The sequence below is a fragment of the Dermacentor variabilis genome, chromosome 3, assembly GCF_050947875.1.
Source record: "Dermacentor variabilis isolate Ectoservices chromosome 3, ASM5094787v1, whole genome shotgun sequence".
NCBI classification, from domain to species: Eukaryota; Metazoa; Arthropoda; class Arachnida; order Ixodida; family Ixodidae; genus Dermacentor; species Dermacentor variabilis.
The window spans coordinates 35,134,718-35,158,528 of record NC_134570.1 but is presented as its reverse complement, the minus strand read 5'-3'; the positions used below and the strand labels follow the sequence as shown (position 1 = coordinate 35,158,528).

General features: G+C 48.9%; 2 protein-coding genes across 3 annotated transcripts in view; one reads left to right on the top strand and one right to left on the bottom strand.

Annotated features, from left to right (window-relative positions):
• Positions 1 to 23,811, top strand: part of LOC142575404 (immunoglobulin domain-containing protein oig-4-like) — a 417,771-nt gene that overhangs the window by 215,412 nt on the left and 178,548 nt on the right. Inside the window, exon 2 of the mRNA XM_075684760.1 lies at positions 934 to 1,020. The gene's annotated coding sequence lies outside the window, so the exon portion shown is untranslated. The remainder of the gene's footprint in view (positions 1 to 933; positions 1,021 to 23,811) is intronic.
• The window catches only part of Nep3 (M13 family metallopeptidase neprilysin 3), a 152,323-nt gene that overhangs the window by 112,913 nt on the left and 15,599 nt on the right, over positions 1 to 23,811 (bottom strand). The window lies entirely within an intron of this gene.

Below are 23,811 nucleotides of genomic sequence, written 5' to 3'. Positions count from 1 at the left end.
TGACGATCATCCAATCGACTTTAACGCTGATCTCTTCTCTTTGTTTCATTGGGAAATCACTTACATTAGACCCCCCCCTCTCCCCGACACACATCCTGCGAGTGCTGGAGATGGTGCTAGGAAAAGACCCTTATTCCAGGGCGTTCCATCTAACAAAAAGTATTTATCACCATCATCATAATAATAATAATCATCCTCATGGTAATCACATTTAAGAAGAACTTCGGTCTTCGAGTGTGATTAACAATCCGTAGCGATTTGGTTGACGTCCAATAGACTCAATGGAAAACAACAATAATAATAGTAATAATAAATTTAGCGGGTATGCACTACTTCTTCATCGATGTATTATCATCATGATACGTGTGCCTTTCTTCTTCATGGTGCGTGTGGACGCATCATCACCACGGACTGTGCCTGGGGCTCTTCGCCGTCTCTCGGGCTCAATAAATGCCAGCCCTTACTGTGACGTCGCAAAAATAAATAAATAACTGACACCGTTTAACACGAATTCCACAGTCGGTTTATCCGGACTTCCACAGCCGCCACTGACGCCTTCTACCAGGCTCAGCGAGAGTCTCGTGTTGGTAGATTTGAACGAGGAGGTAACTTCGGTAGCTGTGCGAGAAGCACCGATGCGGCGGCGACCCGATACAAATGGAATAGCCACAAGTGCCATCGCCATCGCAAATGGTGTTTCTGTGGACAGAAACAGCTGCGCCAACGTCGGGGAAAACCTGCAGGAATGTCATAAAAGCTCCATAAGATTAATAATTTAGGAAGCCATCGATCTGCAGCTGCAAGTTTATAATAATGGTTTGGGCATTACAGGAGCTTAGGAGAACAAGAGGTGTTCATAAATAATGCAGCTGGTAGCGACATGAAGACATTGCTGTATTTGCATATCTTCTTTTTTCTTTCTTTTTTTTATAGGGCCCTGAAGAACTTTGAGCAAGCTAGATGTCATATCATTCGTGGCATCTGAACACTTGTGAACGCGCACAGGTGTGCGCAGCGCTGGTAAGGAACATTTATTTAACAGCTTTAAAAAATAGTGCCTAAAGTCACACTTTGTATCAAGCAAATAAAATACATGTCTCTTTTGACGTTTGTTGTCTGGTTTTTCGTTCTTGTTTTGTACCCTGAATATTAGGTGGTGGTGGTGGTGGTGGTAACAACTTTATTGAGACTCTGCTCAGTTATGATCTGGCAGGCCCGAGTCCTAGAATGGCCCCTCACGAGGAGCAACCCTTTCGGCCCAGGCAAAGAGGGCATTTTGCAGTTTTTCATCCGGCGTTCTGAGCAGCTCCTCCCACGTCTGTTGTGAGGGAGCTGGCAGGAGCGACCTGGGAGGGGGTAAGCCCTCGCACCCCCAAAGAATGTGATTTTGGGTAGCCGATGTTTGATTTGTGCAGTTTTGACATATTGGGTTTTATTACCCGTTGGTAATTATGGCTAGCCAATGTGGGCTGGGGAACGATTTAGTTTGGATTCGACGCAGGATCGAGGCTTGCGCTCGCGTGAGGCTTGCGTTTGGAGGAGGGTAGATTCGTTTTTTTTTTGCTTGTAGTAGTTTGTTATTTCGTGGTATGTCGGCGGTGCCTCATTCATGGGATCCGACTCTGCGGGGCACACCTCACGGTTGATTAGACCTTGGGCTACCCAGTGCGCCTCCTCATTTCTTTGATTCTCTGAATGGGCAGGGACCCATACGAGTTCAACAGTATTTTCATTTGTAAAGTCCCGTAGGACTCGCGCTGCACAGATGCCTATGCTGCCTCTCGAAAAGTTGACTACTGCCCTTTTGGAGTCGCTTACGATAGTTGCGCGGAGGGATTCATGATGGCCAAAGCAATGGCAGTCTCTTCCGCTTCCACGGTGGACGCTGTTTTTATGGTCGCGGCGTTGAGGATACTTCCCTCCCCGGCCACGACGCTCACTACGTAAGTTTGGTGATTTTGCTTTGCTGCATCGACATAAGCAGTGTGCTGGTTGCTTTGGTACCTTTCTTGATAGGCTTTGGCTCTGGCAGACCGCCTCTTGTCGTGTCTCCCAGGGAGCATGTTCTTGGGTAACGGTTTTATAACCAAACATTAGAGTTCTCCAGAAATAATACGTTTCTGGTTTTCATGATAAGTTCTGTTAAGGCTAAGTTCCGGTATTGCGAAAAGTGCGAATACACGGTCACAAAACTGCCCGTGTACCATGCATTGGGAGGACGTTCAAGAAACCTCAGGAGGTCGAACGTAATCTGGAGTCCCAGATCACGGCGTGCCTCATCGTTTTTTTTTTTTTTGCGCGTAAAACCCAAGGCTTTAGCCTTTTTCGAATTGACCTGAACTGGAGTCTATCGCACCCAAATTAAGAAAAAATTTCGTCATTTCACATTGGCGACGGCTGCCATTTTTCGCATGGCAATGAGCAAAAGCCACGGAGCAAGAAACGTTTAGGAGAGGAAACTCCGCTGTTTGCGGTGACTAGAAAAGGTCACAAGCCCGCGGAGCCGTTATCGTGCTGGCGGCGCCTGGCGGCCTGCAAAGAAATTACCGCCGTTGAGAGCGCGCCGGAGCAGCCTGCCCGGGCGCTGCATTTTTTTTTTTTCGCTGCGGCTTCTACGACGTGCCGCATGGCGCCGCCACTGTATACGGCCCCGCCGGCGCATACAACAATTGTGACCTTATCTGGTCGCCCGCGCTCGCTCGCGCTGACGGGAGTTTCACGTCCTAAATGTCTTACTCCGTGGCAAAAGCTAAGAAGACGTGGTGATGGCTTCGTAAGTTCACAATTTTGTCTCCAATGCATTGATGGTAAACCAAATGGATGCAGTTAAGCGAATGACTTAAATGCACTGGTTTTCTGCCCTGGTACATTATTATTATTTGGTTTGGCAGCGTGTATTCAGTTGACAGAGAAGAATATATAGGCTGGAGACTGTCGCCAGAAGGAGCAAGAAACACTAAACGCACGCACAAGCATGAAACAAATACGCACACATGTAGAAAACGGAAAGATAACGACGACATTCTGCCATGTTCGGCGTTCCTTAGAAGTCCCGACTTCAAAATTTCTCCCTCCAAATGAGGACTCTGTCAATAAATGCTGGGGACATTTCTAGTGGAAGAAATAATTAATATTGTCAAAAGCGACCCGCTACGCTGCTATAAAATGTTGCTTCAAGCGTAAGACGTAATTAAGTGCCGACTTCCGAGTGCTTTAGGCGGCAGTTATGGGCCTTGTTTGTCACTATTTTTTTCCAGATTCGCTCAGCTGCTTCCTTTTTTTGACTGCAGCCCTTATTACCAATCTGTCGACAGCGATTGAAGAGAAGCAGATTACCCCAAGAGATAGCACTTGTGTACCCCACAACAGGGTTCTTCATGAAGGGACCCGTCTCCCAGTCATCAAACTAGCGCGATAACGTACACTGTACACACTGACGAGATTGACCACAGAGTGATCAGCGGCGTTTCTGTGGTCATGTCATTTCTTGGGCACCATTCGAAGGACCTCATCCATTGGTAATAGTATGTGAAGAACAGTATAAAAGGCGATGGCCTGTGCACACATACAGTGACATTGCAATTCGATCAAGAGAATACAGGTAGAAGTCCCCCGTCCAGCGCTGAAATGTATAATTATTGATGTCAGGTGAAACTGTTGAGACTTCAACCTAAGTTGTGAAGCCTCCGCCTCTTTAAATCCATGGGCAGGGGACATCTGTACATTTTTTGAGGCCGCCAAAGATGCTGGCACCACCACATATTGTAGATGTCAACCAACAAAGTTATGAGCCAAACGCACTGGTTATGCACACTGGAAATTGGAAACAGCGCGATTGTGGAGAATAAACAAGAGACAGAAAATAGCGCCGGAAACGAGTGTCCCAACTTCACAACGTGTTGTTTCATTGGCGTCGCTATAAAGCGTCTTCCGGGTCGCTCATTGTTGATTTCTTGCCAAAACGTGCTGTGCAACGTAATGCCTCTCGATGCCTCCCAGAAGTGCGTGTACCCGACATCAGGACTCTAACCACAACTCTACAAACACCTTCGAAATGATATGACAGTTTCCCCTCAACTTGTGCACGCACCTCAGAGGCAACGGGTGCGGCGAAAGAGACGAGGAAGCATTTGGCCCCACCGGCTTCATACCGACGTCACGACCGAGGCGAACCTGAAATGATCTTGCTTGGATGGGGCTGCCAAAGAAATACAGATGTAGCGGCGGAAGTACGAATCACGCATCCGCTATTGCGTCGACGGGTCATAACAAACAGTACGCTTGGCAACCCGCTAACTGCTGTTCTAGATGCCGAGTAAAGTAAATACACGCAAATTCGAGCAACGCGCCATAGAACGAGAGAGCAAAGCAAATAGTACCTACGATCCGAAAACCTTTCGAGCGCCGAAACGCATGCATGCAAGCTGTGCGCGCTATGAGCAGCGCCCCCTTACCGGTGCCATTCTGTTCGCGCCATCGTGACGTGTTCTTCCTCCTCAACGCCCCAGCCACCACACTTCTGACCCAGCTCTTTATTGCTTCTGTTGTACATATGGCCGTCACCTCTTTCACTCTCGCACCCCATGCAAACACGGTCGATTGGTGTGTAGTGCGGACGCGCTCGATCACATGTCTCGCGCGTTTGCCACTTAACGGCGGCTACGTCCTTTCCCCCGTCCACCGAGTGGACTGGAAGACAAAAGGGTGCCTATAGTAGAGACGCGACGCTTTATCTTAAATACCGTGCAGCCTTATAGATGCTAGCGCTGGCATCAGCGTGTCGGAGAAGGAATTCGCATGGCTGCTCGCGCATGGGAGTTCGCGATTAGCAGGCTTCAGGGCGTTTCTCTTGCAAAGATAGACTTATAAGACTGAGTCTTATCAAGAGTCTATGAACATCTCGTAGAACACTTCTCCGCATCCGTAAATTGCTGCTTCTGTGTAAACGTGACCCGTACCTGTGGACAACAGTTGATGACGTCTAAGGCCATAAGTTAAAAAAAAAAAATTCTATGCGCTACATGTCCGTTAACTCGTGGTCACATGTGAGCTATCATATGCTGCACCACATAATGTTAGTAGGTTACAAACTTTGCAAGAAATTATGTTTAGAGCGTGAGTTTGCAGCCTCTATATACGAATAGCCCCTGAAGTTTCTTAAGGGTGGCAAAATGGGTTACGGCAATAGTATAGCATGGCTCACATTAATTGGCTGCCGCATCGATGTCTATCGATGCGGCAGCCAATTAATGTGAACCACTTGGTCGCCGGACCAAGTGGTTCACATTTACTGCTGCGGTCAGCTTCGTTCTTCGCTTAATCTTGGCATAACCGTAGCCTCGACACCGTTGCACAGTATTAGGGTGACAAGAGCGCAGAGTGTGCGCGGCGCCGGCCGGCATCGAGCACCCGCCGTCCGGCGTTCAACAACCCCGAACCAACGATGCGGCGCCCTGCTCATCAAGCCGCAGGGACTCAAAGAACCGGCCTGTCCTCTTCGGCGATGCTGCAGCGAGCGCGGCAGCTAGTCACCAAAAAGCCGGCTGCACGGCTTCGGCCTGCGTAATAGAGCCAACCTCTACAGCGACGACGTTGCTACTATACTACGGGGCCGTGGCACGCGGAAAGCGTTGTCCCCTCGCATCCCGTTCGTCCGCACTGGCAGCCACAGGGGGTCGCTGTCGTCGTTATCGGTGCAAATGCACCGATTGTTGCAACGACCCGGGTGCTCGCGGCGGCCTCGTGTGGCGAGGAAGGAAATCAGGTTCACGACCTCGCGCGCGCGGTTTCTGCTTTCTCGATGAACGGAGAGCGCACGATGATCTGGCCTCCGAGCCTTGGCCGGTCGCACGCCCCACGTTGCGCGCCACGAACCTCGGTCGGGTTTGATCTCTCGCCTCCAGGCGAGCCTCCTTCGCTTTTGGAACGACACGATGACCCCTCCCCCCACCCTCCCTTCTTTCGAACCCAGCGAACGACGTTCGATGCTCGCCGAATACCTTCCTACGCAACCGTTTCATGAACTCCTGCGGCCTGCGTTTCGATGGATGCTTGCCAGCTTGCTTGCCATCCGGTTTGTTTCCATGCCTGCTGAACGTCGTGGGAGGGGGACATCTTCTCCTGTGAACAGCATGACTGTCCCTCTCAACGCGGGCAGACTGGAGGCAACAAGCGTATTCAGCCTGCAATGACCAATTGCGAGCTTGAGGTCTCTTCTTGTAGAAACTCGTGTAACGCGGCGATTGCGCATAATCGGCCCACTATCTGTCCGACGCAACTGCGTCAATGCCACCATGTTCAGCGAGCTAGCTTTCTTCGTGTCTTTTTGATTCGCGCCACGTTTCCGCTTTAGTGCGCGTACGTCTCTCACATCTTTCTTTTATTATTTCTTTATGCCGGGCGTTACCTCGAGCGTACGACGGAAGACGCACACTTCCTGCATGCGAGAGTAGCTCGCCAACAAAACAAAGCGAGATAAAAAAAGATAGTCCTCGTTGTGAATTGCAATCAGCGCTCACATATTGCCGGTAAAGGAGTTGTCGGAGGGCTGGCGTGTCCCGGTGCATCTTTCACTCGCGCACGATTTAGCGCTTGCGAAAGACTGGTACACGTAATTCACAGCACCAAATGAAAAAAAGAAAAATAGGAAAGAACACTTCTGTATACAAAACGAAACAAATGGCGCTAGCCCTCAAATTAGATTTCCGTCCTATTATGATATTTTTATCGATATTTTTATGCTTACAAGAAGTATGTACTTGGCAATGATAGGCCACCCGCACTAAAATATTCTACGTATGTGTCGTTCTGCGAAGTATGCAAGCATGCACGTATTTTGCTTCTGTACAGTGATTGCAAACGCTGACACTCTCGGGTGGTGGGTTTGTGTCCTTGATCGCTTAGAAGTATACATATCTCTGCCTATGTCAGCGGCCCTCGGAAGAGGCGTAGGAAAGCGTAGACGAAGAAAGGGAGGGCAATAACGATGCACAATGTATGACTAAAGGCCAAATTGTTTTCTTTTCGCTTCAACCATTCATGCAACCTATAAATAATCACACATAAATCGCAAAACAAAACTAGAAAGGTTGTTCGGAAACATCGGGCGTAGCCAAGATAGAATACTGTGAGGTCAAACGCAGGGTTTTCAGTTTGCGATGTACTAAAGACCTTGCCAACATACATGCCCATTACTCCGCTGTGCTGACAAACAACGTCGAATCGAAGTACTTATTTTATTGTAGATTCATTAGGAAATGAGAAAAAAAGAAGAAGAATTAGAAATAGCACGGACGTCTAACTGTCACTTTGCGTTGGGCATCTGGGCCCGCGTATAGGATAAAACTCTTACTGCAGCATCGTTCGTAAGAACGAATGCCGGCTAATCCCGCATGAAGCTGGGCGTATTATTGGCCAAGCAGGCCGGCCAATGTCTAAGACCACTTACGAACGAAAAGCTGCGTCCCTTCTGCCCCTAAACTGTCCCGCGGACACGAACTTAAGCGGAAGCAGGAGGAACGAACAATAAGCGGGTTATAAATAAGTTATACAACAACAAGCAAAGTGAGTGGGCGTAAACATAGTTTGAGTGTGGTGCGAGTATGACTCCGCACGGCTCGTACGTGTACCACAGACACACTCCAGTCCCGTTCGAAAGATCAGCCGCAGCTGTCTCCAAGCACTGGAGGCCGAAACGGACGCGTTTCCGCACTTATGGGGCCGGCAGCGCCGACGTCCCCTCCTCCCAACAATCTTTCGCGGGGAGCCCCTCTCGAGACCGACCGTTCCTGGATGACGACAGCAACGACGGGACGAGCTATGCGGGCAAAGACGGGAGCCGCAAGAGAAAACTGGACATTGGCTTCCCACTTGACGGACGACGAAGACGACGATGCTCGTTCATGCAAACACAGCGTACGCCTATACCGCCCCCAAAACCAACCTCGTTTGCAAGGTGGGCGGCAGCTACCGCACGCTTGCCTGCTTCCCAACGACGCGTGTGTCGTGCACGCGAAATGAGCGTTTTTTCTTTTTCCCCTTCGTTTTCCTCCGCGGAGGTGCTTCGTCGAGAGAGGGGGCCCACCTCTTCAGCGACGATCAATGCCGCGCTGTGCCACAATCGGCACTCGATTTCTTCTGAGGCCCTCCTGCGGGAATGTTCCCTCCTTGTGTATACCGAAGCACCGACCTCAGCTGCTTGCTTCTTTGATTGGGGGACGGGAAATGTTGGACACGAAACGCCGCCGCGCTCACTACAGACCGCGAGAACAAACAGGAAACTCTCGTCGCTTTTTTTTGCTTTCCTTTCTCTTTCTTTAGTCAGGAGGTAGGGTGGAAGGAGGGAGTTCGAACGGTGTCGATTCTTTTAGGAAGCACAGAAAAGAGAACCGCGGGGAAGCTGAGATCAGCTTTACAGCAGTCGCGCGAAGGCAAACTGTGCTTTTGTTTCGGTGAGTACATCGCGAATCCCCCGATCACAACTATAGGGTGGGTATTGGTCCTACGATGAAAGAAAGAAAGAAAGAAAGAAAGGAAGAAAGAAAGAAGGATGGATGGATGGATGGATGGATAGCAGGACGTGTGTGAGATTTCTTTTCTTTATCGACACATAAATTTGAAGATTCCCAATTACACTTTACGTTCATATTACTAATTATTCTCCGTCCACGTCAGTCGTGGCCGTGCGGTGATCTAGAAATTTTAATGCCACTAGACGCGGAGTCAGGTCAACCTATTTTATTGCTATCTATATTTTTCATGAAAAAGGCAACCGATTACATCCGATATAGATTACATATTTCCCTTGCTTGCATCAACCTCCCGTCCCTCTTTTCTTAGTCCGCGCTGGAACTATGTTAACAAAAAATGGAAACGACACAACAACCTAACTTGTTGCATCACATTGCTTCATCTGTCTTGCAAGCGAGTTACTACGCTTCACTAACACTTGCATTCTCCATCTAAACGAACATTGCACCAGTCACCCTTGGGATTAACCAGCTATATAATGTTTACTTTGTGTTTGATGTACTCGTGACGTAATTCTATTGTATTCGCTCCATTCCGTAACTTTTTCCTTCCCACATCGCTGTTCAGTGTCCCGCTGTACGCCGACGCATAACAGCATTTAACAAAAGAAAAAGCTAGTCACGCTTTTCTTTATTTTCTTTTTTTCTCTCTCTCTATCTTTTACAACGTAAGCCTTCCTTGTTTCCACGTAGGTTTATTTGCGTCGCTTTGCACGTCACGGTTGAACGGTGTCGGCGCCGTAACGTAACACGAGGGTCTTTTCCGTTTCACCCCCTTTGACTCGCAGTCGTCGTTTTTCCTCTCCAGTGCTGCCCTTCCGCAAATGACCCGTCACTAGCGGTCGCATTCCTTCCTGCTCATTGTATGCATAGCGCACGCATCAGATTCTCCCGCGCGCTTATCAAGGTCCGTTCCTGCCTGTCCGATGCCTATCGGAGAAGAGCAAATTGCTTTGTTGCCGCGTCGGCGTCCTTGTTTCGATGTGCCCAAGTGACCCGCCCGCAAACGCTGCACGTAAAAAAGTGACCTCTCCCCCACGTAACATTGTTCTTTTCACGGCGTTGCTCTCTCGCTTCCAGTCTTTCTTCCTTCTTATTTTGATCGCGTTCGCAATTATTTCCTATCTCTCACTCTCGCATATCGATGCGGGCACTGATGTGGTGCTGCACGCCCCTCCCCCTCGTCCCTTTCACCGCTCTCCTTCAATAAATGGTACGTACAAGAAACTGCACACCTTCCTTCTGGTGAGATGATCTTTCTCCTATTGCCGCTCTTTCGGGTCAGACTATTCTTTCTTTCTTATTACTCTAGCTATTGTTTTAGTTCACGTGACGTGTTGATATAGCTCAACTCTCACGTTCTCTTATATTTTCCTCTACATTCCTTCGCCTATCGGCAACTGGTTTCATGCAACGGGTCGCTGGCAGCGAGCGCACACAGCCGCTCGGCCAACTTATCGCAGTCGCTCTCCTCCTTTTTCTTATCACCCTCATCCTTCGCCCTCCTCTTCCTTCTATGCTTTTGTCTCTACAAAGCAGCGATAGAATTCTTCTCGACTAAGGGACTCGACGCTCGTCCGCAGTGCTCGTACTCTGTGCGTGATGCGACGCACTGCGGTGGGCGTTCCTTTACTCTCTCTATCTCGCTCCCTCCCTCTCCTTCCCTCCCTCATCTCTCTCTCTCTCTCTCTCTCTCTCTCTCTCTCTCTCGCTCTCTTATTTTTATTAAAGCGAAGCTTTACTTGCTAACCTTCCCCAACTCTCCCGTTTCGAAAAAAGCCTATTTCAACAAAAGACAGTACAAACGTTTCGAGTCACAATGACGGCACAATACGATCAGAATGATAATGCATACAAACCACTGAGCATTGTATACACGGCGCGTTCTCAAAGAAATCTTTGAGTCCTAACCGTGGCTGCAGGCTCGGTGCTGCTACATTCTTGCGGAATAGCTGGCATGTATGTAGGACAGCACTACCATCTTTACTACCCTTGTATAGTCGTCCCGGCAGCTAGCCCTGCTTTCTATGGAATTACTCAGTGATAAAAGAAATTATACCTAAACGCCCTCGTTGCAACAAGTATGCAAAACCAAGAGCCCAATTCCTTTAGTAAAACAAACCTTCCTAACCTTTCTAGGTCTACTTTCCAAACCACTAAGCCATACTCACAGGTATACTACTATCGTGCCAACTCCAACAACCTCATTGAGATGACTGAGGCGTGTTGATGATGAGGATGATGCTTTACATCCTGCATCGCATACCCACAACGAGGCGTTGGCCAAGAAGCGGTTGATACACTTAAACACAAATACGAAAAGGCTATTAACGAGGCAACGTACCTACGAGTTGTCTCATGGCACAGCACGGATGCGCGAGAGCGCATGCACCCGCGCACGCCGGTTTACATTACGCCAACGGGGCAGGAACGACACGGCACAGTTATAGCATTTCGTTGACCGCTTATGTGCTTGGCGCATTAAAACCTGCATGGCTGCGGCGCCATTAAAATCCCAAATTATCATCATCATCTTCATTAGGCGCCTAGCGGAAGCTTTGCTTTACCTCCCTGCCTTTACCTCCCTGTTCGTTTCCCATTTCTTTTTTTTTTTGTGTGTTCTGTTTGAATTTCAAGCGAGCGAATGTCCCTTTCAGTATATAGATGATTGCTAACTCACTTCTTTTTCCCTCTGTGCGGTGATTACATATGTTTACAATAATAATAATAATAGTAATAATAATTACAGGCCATGTCATGATGTTTGAGCGCAACATTCCATTGCCCACTCATGTTTTCTATAAGTCTTCGTTAATCGTAGATGCAGTTGACCTTTCCTAGACTCCACAAAAACGTATAATTTCATAATTTATAATTTCATAATTTATTTATTTATTAGTAAAAATACAAATAATTGCATGTATGTATGTATGTATGTATGTATGTATGTATGTATGTATGTATGTATGTATGTATGTATGTATGTATGCCCCTCCATTCGTCTCCTTGTCGTGGAAATATCTTTGTTGCCCTTGCCGCTTTTCGTTGCGGTAACCAGTTGACTGCGTATCCGCGTACATTCAGGGAAAAGAAAAAAGAAACATTGTCCTTAGTACATTGCCTTTAATCATCCTGTCTTTCTTGCGTCATTGTGCTTAATTTAGTGTTCGTCTTTTATCCCGTTTTCGCATTTCTACCTTATGTGCCTCACACTCTCTTCTATGTTAATAATTGACAGGCTCTATTGTGCTTGTTTGTTCGTTTGTTTGTCCACGCTTCTCGCGTTATCTCCTTACTTCATTCCGCCTTCATATAATTTTATTACCTCCGCAGGGCGCGTTCCGCGTGCCTTTCTGTTGGCCGTTCTCGCATCCTCCGCTCCTGTAGTGCGCGTTGCAGCACGTCTATATTCATTAGTCGAATCATTGATTACTGTGGAGCGACGGCTCGAGCCAACAAAGAAGCAGAGGGTTAATGACGCTGTGCAGTCGACTTTCCCGAACGGTTTCTCGTGTCGGAAAAACGCCAGAACATCGCTTTTGTTCTACTTGCAAAATGCAATGTTTCTTTCTTTTTTTTCTTTTTCGTTAATCAAAATTTTTTCTTGAAGTTTGCGCCCTTCTTTTTTCGTTGTTTCGAACATTATACGTACTACACGACGTTGTGTCACGCTTGGGATCAACTTGCATGCCGGCGTGGTCTTGACGAGATTGGGCGCGCCGTTTTCTCACACTCTGGCAGCCCTGTTTTCCGTAGTGTTTTCGTGTTGTTGAAAGTAAAGTAGTACTAACCACCAGGTTGCAGAACGCTCGGTACGCTTACCTGCTAACCGTACAGATGAACAATTCGCGTTGTTCGACACCTTGAAGAAAATTACCCCGTAAGAATTATAATTCAAGTAGCGCTAAAGAAAAGAGAAGAGAGCAAGAAGGCGACAGCACGGAACGCTCGTGTCGTCACTTTCTTGTTCTCGTCTTGCGTCCCCCCCTCCTTTTGTAGCTCCTTTATTTGTCATATATTATCAACTCGTCCAGCAGTCTATCCTTCTTGGTTATATTAGTGTAAAAGTGTTTTCAATGAGGTACGATATTCCTCAATGGCAGTTATATAATGGACGGACGTATGTATGTATGTATGTATGTATGTATGTATGTATGTATGTATGTATGTATGTATGTATGTATGTATGTATGTATGTATGTATGTATGGATGGATGGATGGATGGATGGATGGATGGATGGATGAATGAATGAATGAATGAATGAATGAATGAATGAATGAATGAATGAATGAATGAATGAATGAATGGATGGATGGATGGATGGATGGATGGATGGATGGATGGATAAAATGATGAGGGAAATGCAAGGAGGTTAAGCAGACTGAGTATGGAAAACAGAACCTAGGTAAATGGCACTACAAAGTGAAAAAAGAAGTTCATAGTATGTACGGACACACACGCAACAAAGTGTCCATCGTTCGGTTCACCACAAGCCGGCATATCAGGTCGTGTATCTCAATCAACGCAGTAGCGCTTTTGCGGCTTTGCGTGTCGCAGAAGCACATAGACACAGACCCACGATTTGATCTCCTCTAACATGCCGGCCATCTATTTGCCCTAGCTAGAGCTGTCTGAGGTGCAAGCCATTCATCTCCGTATGTTGGGGAGTCGCAAAGGAGCCGTTTTAAGGTTTCCTATATGCCACATGTGGTCGCAGTTGGCGCTTGGTTGCTAAAGTGTTGGCGTTCTGCTTAAACCTAGCTACTTGGGGAATATTTAACGTGCATTTACGTGCAACTACACGAGCATTATTACGTTCCGCCTTCATCGTGGAACGCAGCCACTGCGGCAGGGAGTCGAACTCACGATCTCGCGCTTAGCAGCGAAACGTCACAGTCGCGCAGCCGTGGCGAGGGATGCCAGGATGAAAAGAATACCAGTGGCTCTTTTGCATCCCCTCTTCTTCGGCAGCTCCGTTTTCTTGACCAAGTTTGCCGAGTGTTTACTTACTTCGAAGTAAATGAAGTTTGGTAACTTTCTCAATATTGCAGACAGGAGAGAAGAAGAAGGAGGAAAGGAAAGAAGTTAAAAATCGCAAGTACAAAAACGACAGAACACAGATCAGCCAAACCTACAGGCTAAGTAGCAGTAAATTAAATTCTGGGGTTATCGTGCAAAAATCAAGGCCTGATTATGAGGCACGCTGTAGTGGGCGACTGCGGAAGTAATTCTGACCACCCGAAGTTCTTTAACGTGCAGCCTACACACCGGTCTTTTTTTTCACTTCGCCCCCATCAAAATGCAGCCACCGCGGCCGGAATTCGATCCCGCGACATCGTGCTTAGCAGTGCAACACCAAAGCCGCTACGCAACCAGGGCGTAGTGGCAGAGCATCTCCGCAGAGCAGACTTCATGCCGTGTACGTTAGATAAGTTTGAAAAGTTAACTCCACAGTGAGCGCCAGATACACATGAGCAGCTTTGCCGATCGACGAAGAAAAAAAAAAGAAAGAAAGAAAGAGATGCGGCCAGGCCTTACCGCGACACAATAAAACATACGGTATCTTGCACGTTTTTCTACACTGCACGGTTAAGAACGCGAACCAAAGATCGCCACAGAAAAATGCGCGATAAAATTCGAAGCATTATGCTCGGTAATTAATCGAGAGTATCATTTGCCAAACAGTGCTCCCCTAGCCTGTGGCTAAGAGAAATCCATACAAAGGAAGGAAATGTTTTTCATGGCGCGCCACATATTATGATAAGTGTATCCGATTTAAACTCTGCGACTGTTGTCAGAACGCTGTCACAAAATAGCAAAATCTGTTGTTGTGAAGTCAGGAAAGCGTAAATGTGGTCAATCCTTTTCTCATTTTCTTTCCGTCTTTTTTTTTTTTTTTTGAAGTCGAATTTGTTTAAAAAGAAAAGAATCGACCGTTTAAACACAACAATCTGCTCGAAATAATCGATAGGATTACAATTTATCTTTGCAAAGAAAAAAAAGAAAAAGCATATTTCATATCGGATCAGCTAATTAGGTCATGCCTGTGTTGTCCGCGTATTAAATATGCAGTTTAAGATCTAAGGCTTTTTCTTACTCAACGCATCGCCAATTATCTATAGGTTCCTGAGTTTCCAGTACTAGTATGTGAAAAAACGGGGACAAAGTAACAAGCATTGACTCGTTCATCGCATTTTTTTTTTCGCGTCGTGGTACTTCTACCAGTTCGTATAGCTCAAGCAAAAGCTTTGGGCGCACATTCACAAAGCTTATCGTTCGCAAGTGCTCATTGCCATTGGCCGGCTGCCTTCGCTAATGATACGCCCAGCATCAGGATTGGCTGGAATGTACTCTTACGAACAATTATATAGCGTAAGAGCTTTTTTGTGAATACGGGCTTTGCTTCCTGAGGACCGCGTAGTATACAGTGTTTGGGTCCGGACTGCTGGTACGATCTGTTGGGAACTCGGCGCTGACGCCCGTGGTTGTACCTGGGTCGCAAGCCCCAAGGGTAGCGTTGGCCTGGCGGCCTGGGGTACAACTGGAAGCATCCGAAGGTCCCGGCAAAGCATGAGTCGACTGGTAACAACGAAACAACTTGTTTATTTTAACATCGCAAAGAGTTGGCGGTCAGGTTTGACCGAAGTAGAGAGACGGGAGAGCACTTCACTCAACTGAAGAAATCGGAGCCCTCCTTCTGGCGTCCGGGGGCAGCTGTTTTTATACTCTCGCAGTTGAGGGCAAGAAGGAACCCCTCAAAAGACGAACACGTGAATGTACAATGGGCTAATGGTGACGCACACTGTCGTGGCGCTGCGCACGATCTCGTAGCACCCTGTCGTGGCGCTGCGCACGATCTCGTAGCACCCTGTCGTGGCGCTGCCGGTCGGACACAATGACTGTAATGAGAGGATGGTCCCTGCTTTGGCTTCGCCTGTTTCGGGCACAATGACTGGAACGAGATCCCTGCTTTGGCATCGCCTGTTTCGGGCCCAATAACTGGAATGAGATCCCTGCTTTGGCATCGCCTGTTTCGGGCACAATGACTGGAACGAGATCCCTGCTTTGGCATCGCCTGTTTCGGGCCCAATAACTGGAATGAGATCCCTGCTTTGGCATCGCCTGTTTCGGGCACAATGACTGGAATGCGAGGAGGATCCCTAGGCGGTCGCATCGCCGCAGACGCGCCTGGAAACACCTGGCGATGAGTGTTGCGGCGACGACGATCGGGCCAAAATGTCTGCCGCCCCGCCGCAGTCGCGCCGGCAAAACCACGTGTCACAGGCGAAACGCAACAGACCGCCCCGCCGGGGGAAGGAGATCCCGATGGACAGGGGACTGCATCCGCTGTCCGGAGGGATGTCGCTCGATGATGCTCATAACCGAAGTCGGGCGTCCCTTGACGTTTCTTGAGCGCAGCGCACAGAGAAGGCCTCGTTCTCTCGTTCAGGCTCGCACGGGACACTGCAAAGTGACTTCGGGAGAGTTCACATTTTTGTTCTCGTTCCCGGCAAGCGTTAGAACTACGCTGAAAACTCAACCGCTCAGTCAGCAAGCACGGCACAACCCTCACTAAGCCCTGCCAGGCTCTTTCCCCTTTTTATACCACTGCCTAGTTCCTTACAGTAGTCTAGCATCACTCAGAACGCGTCCACAAATTGAAAAATTGCACTAGAAAGCATATCATCACTTTGAAACACTAAACAAAAGCAATATGTTAAAAAAAATCCTGCCTCAGGAAGAAAAACATCAGTAACAAACAATTTTGAGGCTGATTCCTACGTTAGGGGCTTCGACTTAAGCCATCGGCGTTACCGTTGAGACTCCCCTTTTTGTAACGCACCTCAAAGGAATATTGTTGTAAAGCGAGGCTCCAGCGCAGGAGGCGGCCATTTTTGGGAGAGATGGTCTGCAGCCATTGGAGAGGGCAGTGATCCGTCTCAATGATAAACCTCGAGCCGGCTAGATAGCATGACAATTTCTGAACGGCCCACACGAGACACGCACACTCTTTCTCGGTGGCGCTATACGCCTGCTCACGACTGGTCAGCTTACGACTAGCATACAGGACGGGGTGTTCTACTTCTCCATTTTCCCGTTGGCACAGTACAACGCCCATGCCTCGCTCACTAGCATCGCACTGAACAATGAACCCTTTTGTATAGTCTGGCGATCGTAGCACAGGCTGGCTTGTTAGGGCACTCTTTAGGGCGCTAAAAGCTCTTTCCTTGGTCTCGTCCCAGACGACTGTTTGAGGCTCTGTTTTTCTTAGAGCATCCGTCAGGGGAGCCGCGATATCAGAGTACCTAGGGATGTACCTCTGATAGTAGCCGGCGACACCCAAGAACGACCGAATATCGGTCTTGGTGCGCGGTTGCGGAAAGTCTCGCACAGCGGCCACTTTTATTTCAGAGGGGCGGCGACGACCCTGACCAATCACGTGACCGAGGTAGACAACCTCGGCCTGTGCTATCTGGCACTTAGGAGCCTTGACTGTCAAGCCTGCTTCGCGCAGGCGGGTTAGCACTGCCCGCAAGTGTGTCATATGCTCAGACCAGGATGCGGAGAATATCGCTACGTCGTCTAGATACGGTAAAGCGAATTCTTGCTGTCCCCGCAACACTTTATCCATGAGGCTTGAAAAACAGTATGGCGCGTTCTTCAAACCAAAACTCAACACTTTAGGACGGAATGTTCCCATTGGTGAAATGAACGCCGCATACCTACTAGCCTCTTCTGTAAGTGGAACCTGCCAATAACCCCTGACAAGATCTAGGGTGGAAATAAACTGAGCGCTACTAACTTTCTCAAGGCGCTCCTCGATGTTAGGGATCGGATAAATTTGATCCTTAGTGATGGAATTAAGCCTGCGGTAGTCGACGCAAGGACGAGGTTCCTTGCCCGGTACCTCAACTAAAATCAAAGGGGAGGTATAATCACTCTCACCTGCCTCAATAACACCGAGCTGTAGCATTTTCTTTACCTCAGCCTCCATAATATCGCTCTGGCGGGGTGACACCCGATACGCCTTGGATCGTACTGGCTCTGGGGAGGTAAGTTCTATATCATGAGTAAGTACCGAAGTCCTACCAGGCCTCTCAGAGAACAGACCTTGAAACTCTTGTAATAGCTGGTGTAGTTCGGTTTTCTGCTCGGGCGACAGCGGTGCTTTACTGATAAGGTCACTAATGACTTGACCGGTGTCTTCCCTGTTCGTCACTGAGCCTAGTCCCGGAAGCTCGACCGGAAGCTCTTCAGGAACGTTTACCATCATGCACACCACTGCTTCCCTTTGTCTATAAGGTTTGAGCAGATTACAGTGGTAAACTTGCTGTGCTTTCCGCTTTCCTGGCAGACTTACCACGTAGTTAACGTCCGACAGTTTCTGAACAATTCGCGCTGGGCCCTCCCACTGCACGTCTAGTTTGTTGTTTAGCGATGTGCGCAATATCATGACCTCATCGCCAACCTCAAAACGACGGGCCCTGGCTGTCCGATCATAATAAACCTTGGCCCTCTGCTGGGCCTTTGTCATTGCTTCACCTGACAACTCCTGTGCCCTTCTTAAGCGTTCGAGGAGCTTAAGCACGTACTCCACCACGACTGGGTCGTCGCCCCTACCTTCCCATGATTCTCGAAGCATGCGAAGCGGAGATCGAAGCGAGCGACCGTACACCAGTTCAGCTGGCGAAAACCCCGTAGCCGCATGCGGCGCGGTCCTTAAAGCAAACATCACCCCAGGCAGACACAGCTCCCAGTCAGTTTGATGTTCAAAACACAAAGCTCTCAACACGCGCTTCATGACGGAGTGGAGCTTCTCAACGGAATTCGACTGTGGGTGGTACACTGAGCTGTGTAACAGCTTTACCCCACACCTTTCGAGAAAAGTTGTCGTCAAAGCGCTAGTAAACACTGTGCCCTGATCTGATTGAATTTCTGCAGGAAAACCAACTCGCGCAAATATGGACAGTAGTGCATTAACTATCTCAACTGAGCTGAGTTCTTTAAGCGGCACTGCTTCAGGGAACTTTGTCGCTGGGCAGATCACAGTCAAAATGTGTCTGTACCCCGTGGCTGTTACCGGCAGAGGTCCCACAGTATCAATAACGAGCCGTCTAAAAGGCTCCGTAATGATAGGTACCAATTTCAACGGCGCCCTCGATTTGTCCCCTGGTTTGCCCACCCGCTGACAAGTGTCACATGTCCTCACGAAATGGTCTGCGTCCCGAAAACACCCTGGCCAATAGTACTCTTGCAAGAGACGGTCCTTAGTTTTCTTAACTCCTAGGTGTCCGGACCACGAACCCCCGTGTGACAAGCGCAACAGATCCTGACGATAGCATTGAGGCACGACCAGCTGATCGAACTCCACTCCTCTGCGGTCTAGATACTTCCGGTACAGGACTCCCCCTCTTTCCACAAAACGCGCAGTTTTCCTGGCGATACCTTCTTTGACATTGCAGCGCACGTTTTCCAGGCTGCCATCCTTTTTTTGCTCGGCTATCAAAGCCGACCGGCTGACTTTTAGCAACCTATCAAGTCCGTCTGACGTAGGCGCGATGAGCAAATCAGTAGATAGCTCTTCTAACTTTCCCGCGTCGGGCGTTTCCTCTCCAGTATCTGGCGCCTTTAACGTTACAGACTCAAGTCTATTCAGTTCGGGCGTGCTCTGAATATCAGCTTGCTGCGCCTCTGACCCTTTTTCGTTGTTTGATAACGTCGGCCCCGCAACTACCGCCTTTGCAGCGAGCTCCCGAACCTTCGATCTGGTTAAGGCCTGAACACTAGCTTCACCAAACAAAAGCCCCTTCTCGCGCAGGAGGTGATCGGACCTGTTTGAAAATAGGTACGGGTACTGGGGTGGCAGCATAGATGACACTGCGGCCTCCGTCTCAAGCGCTCCGAAAGGTCCTTCAATAAGCACTTTTGCTACCGGCAGACACACGCTATGAGCTTCCACGGCTTGCTTGATCCATGCGCACTCGCCCGTGAACATATGGGGTTCTACGTAAGATGGGTGAACTACATCCATCGTAGCTGCGGAATCGCGAAGCACTCGGCACTCTTTCCCGTTCACGAGGAGGTCTCGCATGTAAGGCTCGAGAAGCTTCATGTTCTCGTCCGTGCTGCCTATTGAAAAAAACACAACTTTTGGTGTTGTTTCCGGACACTGCGCCGAAAAGTGACCCGGCTTCTGGCACGTATAACAAACGCCCGCTCGCCTCATCTCGAACCGCTTTCTGCGTTCGGCTTCGGCTGCCGTCTCTTTACGTTTGGTCGGATTGCTTTCACTCGCATCCTCACTACGCGTGTCCCCCTTAAATCTCATGGGCGTGAACCTTGGCCTCTCAGACTTGGAGCCAAATTCACCCTTTTGACCGTCCTTAGCTCCGCGAGCTCGACGCGTCACAAACTCCTCGGCTAGCTCAGCGGCTCTAGCCACCGTACTCACGTCTGGCCTATCCAAGACCCAGTATCGCACGTTCTCCGGTAACCGACTATAAAACTGTTCTAGCCCGAAGCACTGCAGAACTTTATCGTGGTCACCAAACGCTTTCTCTTCTTTGAGCCACTCCTGCATGTTCGACATAAGCCTATACGCAAACTCTGTATATGACTCACTTTTGCCTTTCTCATTTTCCCGAAACTTCCGACGGAACGCCTCCGCAGACAGCCGGTACTTTTTTAGCAGACTCGATTTTACTTTGTCGAAATCCTCTGCCTCCTCTCTATCCAAGCGAGCGACTACGTCGGCCGCCTCGCCGGGTAACAAAGTGAGCAAGCGCTGTGGCCACGTTTCCCGAGAGAACCCCTGCTTCTCGCACGTTCGCTCAAAGTTAACCAGGAACAAACCAATGTCCTCTCCAAGCTTAAACGGCCGCATCAGGTCAGTCATTTTGAACAATACGCGTTCTCCTGCACCGTGTGCCTGACTTCCATTACGAGCGCGTTCCATCTCTACCTCAAGACGCTTCATTTCCAAAGCGTGTTGACGGTCACGCTCTTGTTGCTCTCGCTCTTTCTGTTCTTTACGTTCACGCTCTTCTTTTTCTTTTTGCTCTTTAAGTTCGCGCTCCTGTTTCTCTTTTTGCTCTTTAAGTTCGCGCTCATATTTCTCTTTTTGCTCTTTAAGTTCGCGCTCCTGTCTTTTTGACCTCTCCTCAATAGTCTCAAGGCATTCCGACAGCTCGTCATCCTCAGCCTCTAACTCAAGAATAGCCTTTAGCAGTTCAGGTTTTCTTAGTTTGTCTGAGACATCCAGACCCAACTCTCTTGCAAGCTCCAACAATTTCGGTTTGCGCAACGACTTCAAATCCATGGCTGCTCTGAATGCTGCTTTCTCTACTGCTTACTATTGTCTTGCCGCAAACTAACCCGGCAGCAACGACAACCACAATTACCAGCTCTGTTTCTGACACTAACAAAAGCCTGGCAAAGCTCAGAAGAAGAAAGTCCCGCACTCACCTAACCTCGCAGGCAGGAATTCCGCGCAGTCGTTCCGCTGCAGGCAACCAGTCGTCACACAGGGCTCGTTGCACTGCTCCCGGATCGTCGTTGAGCTGCTCAGCATACTGTCAACTGCATCTCTTTGCTGCTGGCCTCCGTTGTCGCGATCTCGCCGCTGGCAGACCGTTGTTTGAAGTCGTAGGCGATCTCACCGCTGCCAACCAGTTGTTTGGGTCCGGACTGCTGGTACGATCTGTTGGGAACTCGGCGCTGACGCCCGTGGTTGTACCTGGGTCGCAAGCCCCAAGGGTAGCGTTGGCCTGGCGGCCTGGGGTACAACTGGAAGCATCCGAAGGTCCCGGCAAAGCATGAGTCGACTGGTAACAACGAAACAACTTGTTTATTTTAACATCGCAAAGAGTTGGCGGTCAGGTTTGACCGAAGTAGAGAGACGGGAGAGCACTTCACTCAACTGAAGAAATCGGAGCCCTCCTTCTGGCGTCCGGGGGCAGCTGTTTTTATACTCTCGCAGTTGAGGGCAAGAAGGAACCCCTCAAAAGACGAACACGTGAATGTACAATGGGCTAATGGTGACGCACACTGTCGTGGCGCTGCGCACGATCTCGTAGCACCCTGTCGTGGCGCTGCGCACGATCTCGTAGCACCCTGTCGTGGCGCTGCCGGTCGGACACAATGACTGTAATGAGAGGATGGTCCCTGCTTTGGCTTCGCCTGTTTCGGGCACAATGACTGGAACGAGATCCCTGCTTTGGCATCGCCTGTTTCGGGCCCAATAACTGGAATGAGATCCCTGCTTTGGCATCGCCTGTTTCGGGCACAATGACTGGAACGAGATCCCTGCTTTGGCATCGCCTGTTTCGGGCCCAATAACTGGAATGAGATCCCTGCTTTGGCATCGCCTGTTTCGGGCACAATGACTGGAATGCGAGGAGGATCCCTAGGCGGTCGCATCGCCGCAGACGCGCCTGGAAACACCTGGCGATGAGTGTTGCGGCGACGACGATCGGGCCAAAATGTCTGCCGCCCCGCCGCAGTCGCGCCGGCAAAACCACGTGTCACAGGCGAAACGCAACAACAGTACTCAACGCTTTTAAGTAAGCGTCGTCATCCAGCGTGATAGCTGGACATTTCTTTGTAGTGGAAGTGTGCTCAAAAGGGCTGGTTCGTGCATGTAGAACAAGGCGAAACAGCGAAAAAAAGAAGAAAAAAGATGGGACGTCTATATTGACATCCTGTCTACGTCTACATTGAAAAGACGGGTGCTGCTACATCAGGAAAGCGCTCCGTTTACGAAATCAAGTATGCAGGTTAGGGGTCTCAGTTGCAAGTCACTTGGCAGATCATTGAAAAAAATGTGGAGTGAACCATACCTTGCAAAAATGCATGTTCCTAGCACCATAGAGTTTCTCACTATAACACCTAGGGGGAAATCTGGCGCCACCGTCTATATAAGGGAGTTTCCTAAGGGGCGCTGTGCCGTCATGGGAATGACGGTATACATGTGTCTGCGAAGCTTGTGTTGGCTGGTGTTGTAAGAGGCTTCGTCTAAAACATGGATATGGCGACACAAATACCGCGTTCTTAAAGTAATATATTCATAAAACGTTTCCGTTCACGCATATTACATCTTCCAGTGAAGTTTACTCACCTACAATGCATAACCAAGCGAAGAAAAGTAAGAACAGACGACAAACTGTTCCAAAGCGAGCGCGAATCTTGTCGCCTGTCCTCCAACTTTAGCGGCCCGCTGATACTTTTTACGTTTCATATAATTCTACATGCAATAACAAGTTCTCATAGTTAAACAAAACATGTTTTTTATGTAATAATCAGCCTAAAGCAGCTTTTTACGTGCTGCTTCAGTAGAAAATGAATAATTGTGGCAGACGGAACGGTGCTTGCGAAGCGCGTTTTCAAGGTGTCCTGGCTCTCCGAGGACGATGCCAATCCGAAGCCACAATATACCGGCATTCCCATGCATACCACAGCGCAGCCGCACCAGATTTCCCTCTAGGTAATATAGTGAGAAACTCTATGCCTAGGACGCTACCCAAAGCAACGCGTCCGTGATAGCGAAGCGTTTCAAGTGTACCAACACGGTGATTCATGCGTCGGTGTGCCTCCTGCATCCACACAATTGCAGTCAGTTACGCGACTTACCGAATGTGTGATAGCCTGCAGATCGCAGCAGCCGTCGTGAATTGGTGTTCCTCTTTTATGTTTTTATGGGCAGATATTCTTTCCTACATATATGTTGCAGTTGAGACGGCAATAAAGACTGACTGTCTACTACAGCGCTGCGTCTGTAGCCTCCCTTTTGTGTCTTTTGCGGTGTCTTATCCCATTCTTCGTTGTGCTTAAGTTTCAGTTGCTGCGTTCTACTCTAAAGTCCCAATCGTGAACAAAACAAAATTGGCTCAAAGTGTAAAACTTCAATATTCAAGACACAACTTTGCTCGCACATTGGCAATGACGCTAGTTGCGCATATGGGATCTTGCAGGGTCAGTACAGGGTCGTGTAACGACGGCATCCACGAGGGGCGTGTCCATGTGTGGGAATTCTCTGGCCGAGACCACAGGGATATGGAGCAAATAGAAATCGAAGTGTAGAGCGTGCTTGAATTGACCACATGGAAGCTTTCGACCTCCACACTCTAAAGCGCGCTCGCCAGTGTGCGTCTGGTTTGACCGTGGTATGCACATTGCGATATATGTAATACATCGTGATATGTACACATTACAGTTTACAATATTAGCTGGAAAAAACGATGGCACTGCGTCTCGAGTCGAATGCGTGCTCCTCAAGGAGAAAG